This window comes from Lepidochelys kempii, chromosome 2 (genome assembly GCF_965140285.1).
Source record: "Lepidochelys kempii isolate rLepKem1 chromosome 2, rLepKem1.hap1, whole genome shotgun sequence".
Taxonomy (NCBI): domain Eukaryota; kingdom Metazoa; phylum Chordata; order Testudines; family Cheloniidae; genus Lepidochelys; species Lepidochelys kempii.
The window spans coordinates 50,126,064-50,142,161 of NC_136381.1; the positions used below are offsets into that span (position 1 = coordinate 50,126,064).

General features: G+C 40.8%; 1 protein-coding gene across 18 annotated transcripts in view; it reads right to left on the reverse strand.

Moving 5' to 3' along the window:
* The window catches only part of RALYL (RALY RNA binding protein like), a 614,199-nt gene that overhangs the window by 369,371 nt on the left and 228,730 nt on the right, over positions 1-16,098 (reverse strand). The window contains exon 1 of one of the 18 annotated variants that reach the window (XM_073330703.2): positions 14,810-14,885. The exons of the other annotated variants lie outside the window; for them this stretch is intronic. The gene's annotated coding sequence lies outside the window, so the exon portion shown is untranslated. Of the gene's footprint in view, positions 1-14,809; positions 14,886-16,098 lie in introns of those variants that run through there. 18 annotated transcript variants of the gene reach the window in all.

The window sequence follows — 16,098 nt, forward strand, 5'->3', positions numbered from 1 at the left end:
ACCTTCTATGATGAGATTACTGGTTCTGTGGATGAAGGGAAAGCAGTGGATGTATTGTTTCTTGACTTTAACAAAGCTTTTGACACGGTCTCCCACAGTATTCTTGTCAGCAAATTAAAGAAGTATGGGCTGGATGAATGCACTATAAAGTGGGTAGAAAGTTGGCTAGATTGTCGGGCTCAACGGGCAGTGATCAGTGTCTCCATGTCTAGTTGGCAGCCGGTGTCAAGTGGAGTGCCCCAGGGGTCGGTCCTGGGGCCGGTTTTGTTCAATATCTTCAGAAATGATCTGGAGGATGGTGTGGATTGCACCCTCAGTAAGTTTGCAGATGACACTAAACTGGGAGGAGAGGTAGATAGGCTGGAGGGGAGGGATAGGATACAGAGGGACCTAGACAAATTGGAGGATTGGGCCAAAAGAAATCTGATGAGGTTCAATAAGGATAAGTGCAGGGTCCTGCACTTAGGATGGAAGAACCCAATGCACAGATACAGACTAGGGACCGAATGGCTATGCAGCAGTTCTGCGGAAAGGGACCTGGGGGTGACAGTGGACGAGAAGCTGGATATGAGTCAGCAGTGTGCCCTTGTTGCCAAGAAGGCCAATGGCATTTTGGGATGTATAAGTAGGGGCATAGCGAGCAGATCGAGGGACGTGATTGTTCCCCTCTATTCGACATTGGTGAGGCCTCATCTGGAGTACTGTGTCCAGTTTTGGGCCCCACACTTCAAGAAGGATGTGGATAAATTGGAGAGAGTCCAGCGAAGGGCAACAAAAATGTTTAGGGGTCTGGATCACATGAGTTATGAGGAGAGGCTGAGGGAACTGGGATTGTTTAGTCTGCAGAAGAGAAGAACGAGGGGGGATTTGAGAGCTGCTTTCAACTACCTGATAGGTGGTTCCAGAGAGGATGGTTCTAGACTATTCTCAGTGGTAGAAGAGGACAGGACAAGGAGTAATGGTCTCAAGTCGCAGTGCGGGAAGTTTAGATTGGATATTAGGAAAAACTTTTTCACTAGGAGGGTGGTGAAACACTGGAATGCGTTACCTAGGGAGGTGGTAGAATCTCCTTCCTTAGAAGTTTTTAAGGTCAGGCTTGACAAAGCCCTGGCTGGGATGATTGAATTGGGGATTGGTCCTGCTTTGAGCAGGGGGTTGGACTAGATGACCTCCTGAGGTCCCTTCCAACCCTGATATTCTATGATTCTATGATCACAATGGTTCCGTCTGGCCTTGGAATCCATGAAAGCTTCTATAATAATTTAAAAAGAACCTACAGAAAGATAAACCTTTCCTATCAAGTTCTATATGACTCTTCCATAAAGGAAAACTGAGATAAAGCAAAGCAACTTGTCCAGAATCCCTCTGTGACTCAATAACGAATCCAGGATTCTTGTTTGTTTCCAGCCCCAAGAATATTCATACAGATTGCACTGCTTGCAAAGGAAATTCAGAACACACATGCAGATACACTGTATATGAAAAAAGAACAGGAGTATTTGTGGCACCTTAGAGACTAACATTTATTAGAGCATATGTACATTGGCCAAACCGGACAGTCTCTACGCAAAAGAATAAATGGACACAAATCTGACATCAGGAATCATAACATTCAAAAACCAGTCGAAGAACACTTCAACCTCTCTGGCCACTCCGTAAAACATTTAAGGGTGGCAATTTTGCAACAGGAAAGCTTCAAAAACAGACTGCAACGAGAAACAGCTGAGCTTGAATTAATATGCAAACTAGATACCATTAACCTGGGTTTGAATAGAGACTGGGAGTGGCTGGGTCATTACACAAATTGAATCTATTTCCTTAAGTTAAGTATCCTCACACCTTCTTGTCAACTGTCTAAATGGACCATCTTGATTATCACTACAAAAGTTTTTTTCTCCTGCTGATAATAGCTCATCTTAACTAATTAGCCTCTCACAGTTTGTATGGTAACTTCCAACTTATCTGTATGTGTATATATATCTTACTATATGTTCCATTCTATGCATCCAATGAAGAGAGCTGTAGCCCACTAAAGCTTATGCTCTAATAAATTTGTTAGTCTCTAAGGTGCCACAAGTCCTCCTGTTCTTTTTGTGGATATAGACTAACACAGCTGCTACTCTGAAAACTGTATATGAAAGTACATTTTAGTTTTTTACAGAATATTAACTCCAAGAGTTGCCAGGACACCCATCAGAGACTAACATTGTATACCTTCATAATTTGGCATTCTTTGTACAAAAGTATTTTGTTGATTTTGTACTTTCATGTTGGTATGAGATGGAACATGTATTATTACTATATTATTATTAATTATTATACATGTGTTTTATTCTGTGGATGCTCTCTCTCACCAAGAGGCCCCATTTAAGTTAACACTTTCTTTCAATATCTGCTCTGATTTTTCTGGGTAAGGACCATGGCTCCCTATTCATACCTTCACTCCCAAAAGCAGGTCTGCTTGCTAGCCTGACATAAAGTTTATTCCCCTGTCATTAAAGATAACTTTATTATTACAATAAAACAAAACACACACACACACCCCGCTTCTAAAAATAATTCAAGACATTATTCCTGAGGCTAGGGTTGCTAACATAGCTATATTTCAGTTTGGTGCACCAGTCTCTGATCTGTATTTCAGGATCCATCATAAGAATGACAAAATATAGTTGAAACACAGCATCTGAAAACTTACATTTATCCAACAATTGCAGGAAAATAGTATATGCCAAAAATTCAGATCATCATTATGATCTTGACATCTTCTCTAATGTTGCCCAGTTTCCTCTCTCCACACTTCAAATAATCCTGATTTTGAACACAGTCAAACTGAGAAGCTTGTGGGTTGTGGCTACAGGCATTCCTTTCACTAAGAGCTATTTCTGCTTTCTAATTATATCATCATTAGAAAATAACCAGTAGCATATCTTCTGGAGGGGTATCCATTCATTAATGCAGACAGATAAGACTCCATTCCATTGAAAGTAATGAAGTGGAAACATCTACATTAGTTCCAAAACTCTTCAGACCATGCCCACAACATCCTCCATAGTCACAAAGCATGGATTCAAGTTGCAGTGGGGGAGGTTTAGATTGGATATTAGGAAAAACTTTTTCACTAAGAGGGTGGTGAAACACTGGAATGCGTTACCTAGGGAGGTGGTAGAATCTCCTTCCTTAGAGGTTTTTAAGGTCAGGCTTGACAAAGCCCTGGCTGGGATGATTTAACTGGGAATTGGTCCTGCTTTGAGCAGGGGGTTGGACTAGATGACCTTCTGGGGTCCCTTCCAACCCTGATATTCTATGATTCTATGATTCTATGGATGGCCATCTTTTACCCTAAGCATGTGCCGTGTATGTGAAACAATTATCTGCACAGTTTGTGACCATTTGGTTTTATTAGTTAGGAAAGTAAACTTTCAGTTGTGTTATCTTCTATCTTTAAAACATCTAAACTACTTTCCTCCACCCCCATTAAGAGATCACTGTCTCCTCAATCTCTATGTAGATTTATTATTTTGTGTATTACAACAGCACTTAGTGCCTCCAATAAGATAGATACCCTATTGTGTTAATAGCTGTACAAACTTAAGACACAGAACCTACTCTAAAGAGTTTACAATCTAATTTAAGACAAGATACCAGTGAGTGTAACTACTGAAAAGAATGGAGGTGGGTACATGAGGGTCATAGCAACAGGACTGTGTGTTTACAGCTGGTTATTTTTTTAAAAGCAAAATTATGTGTGTGTTTTTTGTTTTTGTTTTTTTAATGTGATAAACAGTCTTTGCTGGTCACCTAACTAGCTATCATCATCTTTCATAAAGCCTTCCAAAAATAATGGCCCAATCCTGCAAACCCTTCTTACTTTCAGAAATAATCCTATTAACCTGAAGTGACAATATGACTCCTCACATGAGTAATGGTTTGCAGGATCAGTCACTATGTTATTAGCATAACATGTCCCATATATAGTTCCTCGTTTCAAAATGGACTTGGATACCATCTGAAAAATAAACATCTCCTCTGAATGAACATTCCTAGTAATTCAATTTCTAGTGCTTTTAAAGTTTTCTGATAGAAAGGACACTTTTCTTTCACAGACCATGATGAATTTAAAGTCATGAATGGTACATTTTGTTACAACAAAAAAAGAAAAGGAGTACTTGTGGCACCTTAGAGACTAACCAATTTATTTGAGCATAAGCTTTTGTGAGCTACAGCTCACTTCATCGGATGCATACTGTGGAAAGTGTAGAAGATCTTTTTATATACACACAAAGCATGAAAAAATACCTCCTCCCACCCCACTCTCCTGCTGGTAATAGCTTATCTAAAGTGATCACTCTCCTTACAATGTGTATGATAATCAAGTTGGGCCATTTCCAGCACAAATCCAGCTTTTCTCCCCCCCCCACCCCCCACAAACCCACTCTCCTGCTGGTAATAGCTTATCTAAAGCGACCACTCTCCTTACAATGTGTGTGATAATCGAGGTGGGCCATTTCCAGCACAAATCCAGGGTTTAACAAGAATGTCTCGAGGGGGTAGGAAAAAACAAGGGGAAATAGGTTACCTTACATAATGACTTAGCCACTCCCAGTCTCTATTCAAGCCTAAGTTAATTGTATCCAATTTGCAAATGAATTCCAATTCAACATGTGCCAGCAATGCCCCTCTGCCATGTACATTGGTCAAACTGGACAGTCTCTACGTAAAAGAATAAATGGACACAAATCAGATGTCAAGAATTATAACATTCATAAACCAGTCGGAGAACACTTCAATCTCTCTGGTCACGCGATTACAGACATGAAAGTTGTGATATTACAACAAAAAACTTCAAATCCAGACTCCAGTGAGAAACTGTTGAATTGGAATTCATTTGCAAATTTGATACAATTAACTTAGGCTTGAATAGAGACTGGGAGTGGCTAAGTCATTATGCAAGGTAGCCTATTTCCCCTTGTTTTTTCCTAATTACACCCCCCCCCCCCAGACATTCTTGTTAAACCCTGGATTTGTGCTGGAAATGGCCCACCTTGATTATCATACACATTGTAAGGAGAGTGGTCACTTTAGATAAGCTATTACCAGCAGGAGAGTGGGGTGGGAGGAGGTATTTTTTCATGCTTTGTGTGTATATAAAAAGATCTTCTACACTTTCCACAGTATGCATCCGATGAAGTGAGCTGTAGCTCACGAAAGCTTATGCTCAGATAAATTGGTTAGTCTCTAAGGTGCCACAAACACTCCTTTTCTTTTTGCGAATACAGACTAACACAGCTGTTACTCTGAAACCTGCCATTCGTTACAACGATTTCACATATTTTTATTTAGTAACAGTCTCCTGGAATTCAAGGTTGCTGCAATGTAACTGCTCCCTTATAACATTACAGATGTAAACTTCCTATTGAGCTTCCACATGTTTGAGTGCAAAATTACAAGTACACGTGGCTGATTTCACACTAAAACAAAGGCAGGCTGGCCTTTGAGAATTTTACTGTAATGCCTTCTACTAGCTAAAAATGCACATACCAAAATGTAATTTGGTAGCAATATTTTACTTATTTACCAGAAAACTACAGTTTGTAACAAATTAAAGCATTTTAATAAGTACAATTATTATTTCTTTATTCCCTTCCCCCAAAATAAAATACCAAGTATCAAGGTGGAAAAGGCTTTCTTTATAGATATTATGGAAGAGTGATGTAGTGGTGGGAGTCTGCTATAGACCACCGGACCAGGGGGATGAGGTAGATGAGGCTTTCTTCCGGCAGCTCACGGAAGCTACTAGATCGCATGCCCTGATTCTCATGGGTGACTTTAATTTTCCTGATATCTGCTGAGAGAGCAATACGGCGGTGCATAGACAATCCAGGAAGTTTTTGGAAAGCGTAGGGGACAATTTCCTGGCGCAAGTGCTAGAGGAGCCAACTAGGGGGGGTGCTTTTCTTGACCTGCTGCTCACAAACCGGGTAGAATTAGTGGGGGAAGCAAAAGTGGATGGGAATCTGGGAGGCAGTGACCATGAGTTGGTTGAGTTCAGGATCCTGACGCAGGGAAGAAAGGTAAGCAGCAGGATACGGACCCTGGACTTCAGGAAAGCAGACTTCGACTCCCTCAGGGAACGGATGGCCAGGATCCCCTGGGGGACTAACTTGAAGGGGAAAGGAGTCCAGGAGAGCTGGCTGTATTTCAAGGAATCCCTGTTGAGGTTACAGGGACAAACCATCCCAATGAGTCGAAAGAATAGTAAATATGGCAGGCGACCAGCTTGGCTTAATGGTGAAATCCTAGCGGATCTTAAACATAAAAAAGAAGCTTACAAGAAGTGGAAGGTTGGACATATGACCAGGGAAGAGTATAAAAATATTGCTCGGGCATGTAGGAATGATATCAGGAGGGCCAAATCGCACCTGGAGCTGCAGCTAGCCAGAGATGTCAAGAGTAACAAGAAGGTTTTCGTCAGGTATGTTGGCAACAAGAAGAAAGCCAAGGAATGTGTGGGCCCCTTACTGAATGAGGGAGGCAACCTAGTGACAGAGGATGTGGAAAAAGCTAATGTACTCAATGCTTTTTTTGCCTCTGTTTTCACTAACAAGGTCAGCTCCCAGACTGCTGCGCTGGGCATCACAAAATGGGGAGTAGATGGCCAGCCCTCTGTGGAGATAGAGGTGGTTAGGGACTATTTAGAAAAGCTGGACGTACACAAGTCCATGGGGCCGGACGAGTTGCATCCGAGAGTGCTGAAGGAATTGGCGGCTGTGATTGCAGAGCCATTGGCCATTATCTTTGAAAACTCGTGGCGAACCGGGGAAGTCCCGGATGACTGGAAAAAGGCTAATGTAGTGCCAATCTTTAAAAAAGGGAAGAAGGAGGATCCTGGGAACTACAGGCCAGTCAGCCTCACCTCAGTCCCTGGAAAAATCATGGAGCAGGTCCTCAAAGAATCAATCCTGAAGCACTTGTATGAGAGGAAAGTGATCAGGAACAGCCAGCATGGATTCACCAAGGGAAGGTCATGCCTGACTAATCTAATCGCCTTTTATGATGAGATTACTGGTTCTGTGGATGAAGGGAAAGCAGTGGATGTATTGTTTCTTGACTTTAGCAAAGCTTTTGACACGGTCTCCCACAGTATTCTTGTCAGCAAGTTAAGGAAGTATGGGCTGGATGAATGCACTATAAGGTGGGTAGAAAGCTGGCTAGATTGTCGGGCTCAATGGGTAGTGATCAATGGCTCCATGTCTAGTTGGCAGCCGGTATCAAGTGGAGTGCCCCAAAGGTCGGTCCTGGGGCTGGTTTTGTTCAATATCTTCATAAATGATCTGGAGGATGGTGTGGATTGCACTCTCAGCAAATTTGCGGATGATACTAAACTGGGAGGAGTGGTAGATACGCTGGAGGGGAGGGATAGGATACAGAAGGACCTAGACAAATTGGAGGATTGGGCCAAAAGGAATCTGATGAGGTTCAATAAGGATAAGTGCAGGGTCCTGCACTTAGGACGGAAGAACCCAATGCACAGCTACAGACTAGGGACCGAATGGCTAGGCAGCAGTTCTGCGGAAAAGGACCTAGGGGTGACAGTGGACGAGAAGCTGGATATGAGTCAGCAGTGTGCCCTTGTTGCCAAGAAGGCCAATGGCATTTTGGGATGTATAAGTAGGGGCATAGCGAGCAGATCGAGGGACGTGATCGTTCCCCTCTATTCGACATTGGTGAGGCCTCATCTGGAGTACGTGTCCAGTTTTGGGCCCTACACTTCAAGAAGGATGTGGATAAATTGGAGAGAGTCCAGCGAAGGGCAACAAAAATGATTAGGGGACTGGAACACATGAGTTATGAGGAGAGGCTGAGGGAGCTGGGATTGTTTAGCCTGCAGAAGAGAAGAATGAGGGGGGATTTGAGAGCTGCTTTCAACTTCCTGAAAGGGGGTTCCAAAGAGGATGGCTCTAGACTGTTCTCAATGGTAGCAGATGACAGAACGAGGAGTAATGGTCTCAAGTTGCAGTGGGGGAGGTTTAGATTGGATATTAGGAAAACCTTTTTCACTAAGAGGGTGGTGAAACACTGGAATGCGTTACCTAGGGAGGTGGTAGAATCTCCTTCCTTAGAGGTTTTTAAGGTCAGGCTTGACAAAGCCCTGGCTGGGATGATTTAACTGGGAATTGGTCCTGCTTCGAGCAGGGGGTTGGACTAGATGACCTTCTGGGGTCCCTTCCAACCCTGATATTCTATGATTCTATTATTCTATGAAGCACAAGGATTTTGACCATTTGCAGCAAACAACAAAATGACCTTTTACAATCAGTAGCATGACACTGTTGAGGTAGGAAAGCTATATGTACTTTTAATATTCAGTTCCCAGCTGAGCTAGAATTTCCACACTGAAATTCTCTTTAGCTAAAAGCTCATTTCACTACATAACCAGCATTTTTTTTAAGCTCCAGTTCTATTACTGAACCTTGTGGTTACACTGGTAGAGTGGACAATAATCCAATTAGCCAGGAACCAAGTAAAGTCATCCTTCATTCTGCTTAAGTCACTCACAATAAAGCATATTTTACTGATACACCCCTTGATGTATCAGAACATTTAATTGCCTGAAATAGGTTAGTCACCTATAATGACAGCAACAAGAATTTCTTGTGACAAGATCCAATTCTGTTTCATTCTGCCTGACATCAGACCTTTGCATTAATCTTTTTTGCTTAATATATTTTTAAAAAGCCCACAAAGTTTCCTGGGGAATGGACTAGTTTGCATAATATGCAGATTATTTCAGCTGCTTGATCACTGTAATAAATGCCAGAGAAGACAAACAAGCATTGCTTGCAAATGAAGCACTGCATGCAAATTTTATTTTTATTGGAATGACATTTGGTGACCTCCTCTGGAATTGATGAGATTTCCCTAAATAGACATGCTTTGCAATATTCGGTTAATGAACACCCAAAAGACATGATTTTTGTTTTAAAACAAACACATATATAAGAAACCTTATTAAAAATGTAGGATGGAAAATCTCTTATTGAAAATGCTGGAATAGACAGAGGCCATTTCAAAGCACAGGAGAGCAACATTTCATGAATAAAACAGAAGGTACTAAGATTAAACAAACATGTAAAGTTTGAAAATTAATCTAAAGGAGGTCGATTAACGAAAGCAACAAATTAATTTAATTTGCATATGAACATTTCACATTATACTTGCTGCCGTTTGCATAAATTCAATTTCAAAGCATTTGATTGTACAAACCCATATTGTTAAAAGGTCAGAAAATAGTCCAGAACTTTAATTCCCCGATAGTGAGGATTAAGCAGGTTATAGAATGATATGTGCCTTTGATACTTGTTAGCAGTAAAATGCTAGAATTACAGATGTTTAATTCAGAGGGAGAAAATTTCTCCTATTCCCAGACAAAGGAAAATGTGATAAACAAAACTGCCAGATTACAATGAGAGAAAGAAAATGCCTTCTCATACATGGTTAGAGAGGCCTTTGTGCCTAACACTAGCTACACCTTTCCCAGACCTACTTGTGATGATGGTACCAATTTGAGGTTCAGATTGAGGCTTACCCTGGCATTGGGAGCAGTGTGGAAATGCACCAACTCAAGGGAAGCATCAGAAGCCATTTCACTGTTATGGGGTACAGCATACTACTTCCTTGATCCAGTCCTACCTTGGTTACCCTTTCCTTCCCCTGTAGGATTCTGAGCATCCTCAGAGAAGTATGGAGGGCACAGCCTTCGTGCTTTGGGAAGCACATAGAGTGCAGATGGGCCAGACCCTTACATTCTCCTCCAAATGCACGGTCTTGAAAGGCCAGGTGCAATTTGGTCCCTAATTAACAACACCCTCTTGAGAATTGTGTTACATTTTTAAAAACATTAATTCATCCTGTCGCAACATTTTGTGCATAAGGGAAGCAAGCATTTTTATCTCCATTTTACAGACGGGAAAGCCATGGCACAGAGACTAAGCAACCTGTCCAAGGCCACAGAGCAAATCAGTGACATGGCCAGGATGTTCTTGCTCATGCCACTACTGAACTACATGGCCTCTCAAAAGATCCCTCTTCCTTTTCACTGTAACAATTCATCCTTTCTACATTCACACAGTTTATATCCTTGCCACAATATGCTTTTGAAGTAAGGCAGGATGTTCCGAAGTGGATCGTAGTGCTGTATCATGTATTTCATCATTCTTATTAAACATCCTTGCTTAACGGCTTGACACTGATGCTATGATTTGCTCTAGTGCTTGATGTACAGTAGCTGGGTTTTATTTAGGTCAGTAGCATTGAAAAAGACAACAGGCAGCTACTTATTTTATGGCATACTGAAACTCACCAGACCTTAGCATTCTCAAAGGTCCTGTATCTCAGCATGAGGATGTGGGACCTTTTCAAACTCTCATTATCAATCAAGCTTGAAAAAGGCTTTGTAGAGTCAAATATGCACATATTTGTAACATACTTTTTTAGTGATCTTAATCAATGTAAACAGGAAGTGGTCTCAATTGTTCTTCTGTAAATTATTTCTTTTTTTGTCTGGAGTGAGTGGTTATACTCTTTTCATTTCCAGTGAAAAAATATGCATTTTTATGTGAATGAGATACTACAGCTGTACAATATTCCTATGTTTACCCTAAGTGTCTGAGAGGCAATCACACCCAACAAGATATTATTCAGTGTTACAGAAGAGAAGCAGTACTGAAAAACATAACAGCAAAGCCCTCTTTGGGATACAGCAACAGTGTCTTATCTGGGTAGCTCTAAATGATAACAACATGCCATCTGTGTTTTAGTGAGGGTTAGTTACTATTTAAATGATTGTGATTAACAACCAGAGCTTTATACACTAACAAGCCAAGTTTGATTGTAATTCTTTGGAGTGTAATCGTGTCTCTACTCTGCAATTATACACAATGAATGTTGAATTAGAAGCAAAGAAAAAGAGTGTGAAATAACTTTCAGAGTTGGAGAATCAGGCTATTGAACACAAGCAAAAGGTGAGTTGATTGGTGAGAAATGTAATGGGTTGGAATACTGCTGGTATTCCATAAGAGACCAAAGAAAATGATCATTTGAAAAGTCACTGGGAAAAATAAGCAGCATTCACCACTAATGTGCCTCACATAAGGCAGGCAGGCTATAATATCAGTGAAACATCAAACATTTGATGTTGCCAAAGAAAAATTAACCATGTTATTATTTGAATTTCAGATAATTTTTGTTGTTACTTTTGCTGAGAAGAGATAACCACAAAACCAATACCTCTGCCCTTTCTCCCAGTGGCTTTGCTGGAGATGACCTCCTGCCTTTGCTTTCAATTTGGTCAGAAGTTACAATATAGTCCAGGGTTTAATTTCTGGAATTTTGCAAGAGTATGTTACATATCAATCCACAGGAAACTTAAATAAAAAGGGGCTATGGCACTACAGAAAAAGTGATAATATGGGGTGATGCATGATAATTTACAAAAGTACTGATAAACTAAGTCATAGTTTGTGCATAAACAATCCTTAAAAATGAGCACATTGAACTATAACCGAAATAGCTGTTATTAATTCATTGTCTTCTGAGGGAAAACTTGAATTAAGGACAAAACATGTAGAATTATGGATAAATCCATCACAAAACAAAAAATATGCAAACATCATGTAGGGGTGACATGGCTCCAGAAACACATAGTAAGAATAATACTTTGTACTCACATAGCACATTCCATTAAAGGATTTTGAAGCACTTTTCAAACAATGGACTAAAAGTCTCAACACTCACATGAAGTAGGGACAAAGTGGATTGCTGACTATTGGAGTGGAACTTGTTTCTTTGGTGTCCCGAGTTCTCTAACATTCACTAAATATGGACACCTCACATTTGTAAGGGAATAAATCATTCTTTTTTGTGGGTGTTGTTTAGGCTTCCCATCCTCCAAGCCATCTACTCTCTACTTTCCATGTTTCCTTTTTTTCCTCCTTCCTTTCTCAGTGTTCTCAGATTCTCTTTCCCTGATTTACCTTGATGGTACACACTAAGTCCTGTGATATATGCACCCTACTCATCTCCAGATACACACTGCACTACAGTTAGTCACAGCCTGCTTGTTCTTCAATTCAATAGGAGGGGAGCAAGAGAACTAGTCACTCATGTGCCTCTTCTCATCCCTGTTCCAACCTTCTCCGGCAAAATAAGCAGCACCTGCCTGTGTCCCCATTCATCCTTTTCTCCTCCCTGAATCTTCAGCTTCTGCTCCTACCACTGTCATGCTTCTCCCAAGCTCCCACTCCCACAATATCTCTGCTCCTCTCTTCTGCTCCTCCAGCAGCCTGTGGGGGAAGGAAGGGACTTTCACTGTTCTGTGCCAACAAGAGAAAAGTAGGCCTGTGGTTCACCCACCTGTTCAAATTCTCCATTCCTCCTGTGTGAGGAGGATAATGAAGCTCTGAACATGTCTCCAAAAAATAAACCACTGTTTCACAACATGCCCACAAAAAGTCCTGCAACTTGCCCCATTGCTGTCCAGGATGTACCCTGGTATGTACTTCTGATGTGGGATAGCCAGCCATTCCAATTCTGCCAATTGTAATTGCTGTGACAGGACAGAGGGCAACAGATGATCCCACAGTCAGACAGAATGGTCCTATATTAAAGACATGCTGAAACATACTGGTGTTTGGGGCCTATTTCACTCACACAATAGTTTACACGTAGTAACAAGATTTTTTAAAAAGTGCCAAAGCCTACTGAGATGCAAAGTCAATAAAGGGCTGTCTGCCGAGAAGGTGATTTTTACATATCTGTCAGCGAACTCAGAAATTCGTATGCAGAATCCAGTACCTGGCTTTGTGAATATGTATGCACATTCATATCCTGAACACATTGGGCCAGGGCTCTCCACTGTAGCTACACTGCAAGGGAAGCCTCTGTCTACTGCAGCCCCTTAATACCACTCAAAGGGGCTGGAGGGTTTCACTACATGAAGAGTGTTGACAAGGCAATGAGGCAGCAGAACATGTATAGTGCTCCCACTGCCATCCACCTCTAGCTAATGCACTCCCCTCATGGGTACCTCATACCCCCCTGGAGAGTCCCTTTCATGTGTACATCTGAGAGGCCCAACTGAGGTTCATCATTATTCACCTTTGATAGATCTATCAGAGATAGAAAGAACAACTAATCTAAGCAACTGAATACAAGTCATTGCTATACTGTGAAACTATTAATCTCATTTAACTGTTTCAGAACATTATGTGCAGGAGAAAACAACTGAATGGAAATGTGACTGCAGCTTTTAGTGACGGGTACTTTCAGTTCTACACTTATGTGGCTCTGACATTAGAACAGAGCCCTGTATCCTGCTGCTCTATTGTATTTTCCTCACAATATCTAGGGTCACTGTCAACAATGAACATTTGGAATTTTTTAGGACCAGCCACAATACCTAAAGGAGAAACTGACAGCAATGGAGACCTGTCAGGAAATTAAGGAGCTTACCCAAGTCTTTTAAAACCAGCTACTGAAAACTACATATGTTTTTAGTAAGCTTTTACTCTATTATTTATTTATATTACTATAACGTCTAGAAGCCCCATTCATAGTCCAGGACCCCACGGTGCTAGGAGCTGTACAAAAACAGAACAAGCAGACGGACCCTATCCCAAGGAGCTTACCATCTAAGAATAAGACAAAAGACAAGAGATGGATGGGGGAGTATAAGGAAACAATTAGACAATATTGGTCAACGTGATATGCAGAGGTACCAGAGCACCAGCAGCCTAACGGTTAAGTTGTTTTTGTAGGCATGACAGCTAGACTAATAGATATATTTGCAACAGTGTTTCAATGTTGTTTGTGTTATTGTTTTTTATTTCATTTAGCAAAGATAAGATTGTGATGAATATGTTAAGCAGGGAACTACAACTGCCATCAGTCTCCACCCCCAGCACTTCCCTTTCCCCTGGCCAGTGGCCAGGCAGAAAAAAGAACCCTGAAGAAGAAGCAGCTGGGCTTTTTTAGGGAAGCAGCTGCTCCATGGTGAGCCTGAAGCTGCAGAGATGCGAGATGTAGAGAGGAAACCCCAACACCATAAAGAAAGCTGCGTGTGGAACAAGCTCTGACTGCCAGATGTTACAGGTGGATGCAGATCTGTCTGAGACTTAGGGGGGATCAACAGTAGCCAGTGCAGAGGAGCCCAAGTGAGAGACATACTACTAAGTGATCCTGGCCTGGAAATCTGCAAGCTCCTCTTTACTTTAATAGAGGCTGGACTGGAGAGGCACCAGACCTGAAGAGCCCTAATCCTCAACTACACTGCCTCAGTGACCCAAACAAGAACTATTGTTGCTCACTTTGAAATGGAACTGTTTGAGCTCCTGAACCTAGGGTATTTGCAACCTTTCCCTTTCCTGCTTGTCCAAGTAAAATACCCTTTCATTTACCCATGTGTCTTACTGGTTATGGGGACCCACCAGAACTAGCTTCAGAAGCATCCATGCATGTCTCTGGGTGGTGGTACCCCAGGGATGTTACTGGCACCTTAGTGTTTGTTATACTGCAGCACTGAGCAGCTGTCATAACTACAAGATCTTTCCCACTTAACTTTTTCTCCTCAAGAAAGAGGATTTTCTGAGGCACTATAAAAATAGAGGCTTCAGATAAGCAAAGCTCTTGCACCTCTCTCTATTCAAGAAAGTACTTAATTTTAAGTACATGCTTAAGTTCCATTGTAGTAAATAGGACTTAAGAACAAACTTACACATTTTCCTAGGGAAAGAAGCTTTTCTGAATCACTTACATTTGAGGATAGGCTCATCCCATATCTCCAATGTGGTGGTGTCTCTTTTCTAAAGTAAATTCACTTCATCCCAACCCATCTGTTATAAAATATAATTTATGAATTAGGGATGGGGATTCAAATTCTCAGTCACAAATCCTATTAAATGTCTATAGAACCCCTACTGGCTTCATTATTATTGAATTCTCCAGGGACATCATTTTGATTTATAGCACAAGCTAGAGGATCTGAGGTCTATGACCCAGTGAACACATTAGTGTAGACAAAATATAGGATTTTCATCTACTACATAGTTCATCTATAAAGTTAGAGAAGGTGGTGACCTATTTAAACTACAGTTTAAGGTCTGAGTTTGAGGCTGTAGTAAAGTTAGTTTTGAATATTAATAGCATGGAAATCTCACTAGAACTCAAAATAGTGTGTGGTCATGCAATCAGCTGCTCCCATGGAATTCTGGGCACCCAAATCAGAGCAGAAGATAATAAGCCCTCTTCCCATGAGGGTTCAGATCCAACGATTGAAAGCCAGTCCAGTTCCCTGAAATTTTCAAGTATTTGAACTTGAGTTTCTGATTAGAGCTAAACTAAAAAAAAGGAAGGCAGGATTTAAAAGTCCAAAATAGAAAAAGGATTTGTAGGTAGGAATAGACTGTGAAATGAATTTGAAAATAAAGATTATGATAGCAATTGGCATTCAAAACTATTTTCAAATACAATATATTTCATGGTCTTTTTGTACTAAGGAGCACGGCTGTTCTTTTTAACTTTCAGATTATTAAGGTGTGTAAAATGGGCACACTTTTCCTTTAACTGTTTCAGAATGATGGGTGTGCAGGAAGTCATCAGAACAAAATGTTTCAAAATATGGGAGGGGGAATAAAGTATTTTATAGCATATATACTTGGATTATGGAATCTCTGGAAATAGATACACATAAAATTTGATTGAAAGACTGCCATTGATTTCAAAAGGCTTTGGATCACCCCCTTAGACTAATTTGATAAATTATGGAATGTTAAATAAGAAAAAAATGAAGGTGGGAAAATAGAGGGGAATAAAATAAAAGGATATGAAATACAAGGCAGCACTGTTTTCTTCTTAAGGTTTTTTTTTCTTTGATATCCGTCCCCATCGTCTCTGAGTCACTAGCACAAACATTAGGGAATTGCAGTTAGCCTTTGATACACTTTACCTCTCACTTCCTTTAGAGGCATACCACAAAAAAGTCAGATTACAATGAGAACAATTTAGGTCATGTACAGATTATAAAAAAATCACATTACAAAAGAC